Raw genomic sequence first — 567 nt, forward strand, 5'->3', positions numbered from 1 at the left:
GCTTTCTTTTGATTTCCATTTGCATGGAATATCTTTTTCCATCCCCTCACTTTCACTCTGTATGTGTCCCTAGGTCTGAAGTGGGTCTCTTGCAGACAGCATGTATATGTGTCTTGTTTTTGTACCCATTCAGCAAGCCTGTGTCTTTTGGTGGGAGCATTTAATCCATTCATGTTTAAGGTAATTATTGATATCTATGTTCCTATGACCATTTTCTTAATTGTTTTGGGTTTGTTTTTGCAGGTCCTCTTCTTCTCTTGTGTTTCCCACTTAGAGAAGTTCCTTTAGCATTTGTTGTAGAGCTGGTTTGGTGGTGCTGAATTCTCTTAGCTCTCGCTTGTCTGTAAAGCTTTTGATTTCTCCATCGAATCTGAATGAGATGCTTGCTGGGTACAGTAATCTTGGTTGTAGGTACTTCCCTTTCATCACTTTAAATATGTCCTGCCACTCCCTTCTGGCTTGTAGAATTTCTGCTGAGAAATCAGCTGTTAACCTTATGGGAGTTCCCTTGTATGTTATTTGTCATTTTTCCCTTGCTGCTTTCAATAATTTTTCTTTGTCTTTAAT

The 567-nt window shown here is 38.8% G+C and overlaps 1 protein-coding gene across 13 annotated transcripts in view; it reads right to left on the bottom strand.

The window, feature by feature from the left end:
• The window catches only part of TASP1 (taspase 1), a 353,026-nt gene that overhangs the window by 138,402 nt on the left and 214,057 nt on the right, over window positions 1-567 (bottom strand). The gene's annotated exons all lie outside the window — the stretch shown is intronic.

Source organism: Physeter macrocephalus, chromosome 14 (assembly GCF_002837175.3).
Source record: "Physeter macrocephalus isolate SW-GA chromosome 14, ASM283717v5, whole genome shotgun sequence".
NCBI lineage: Eukaryota > Metazoa > Chordata > Mammalia > Artiodactyla > Physeteridae > Physeter > Physeter macrocephalus.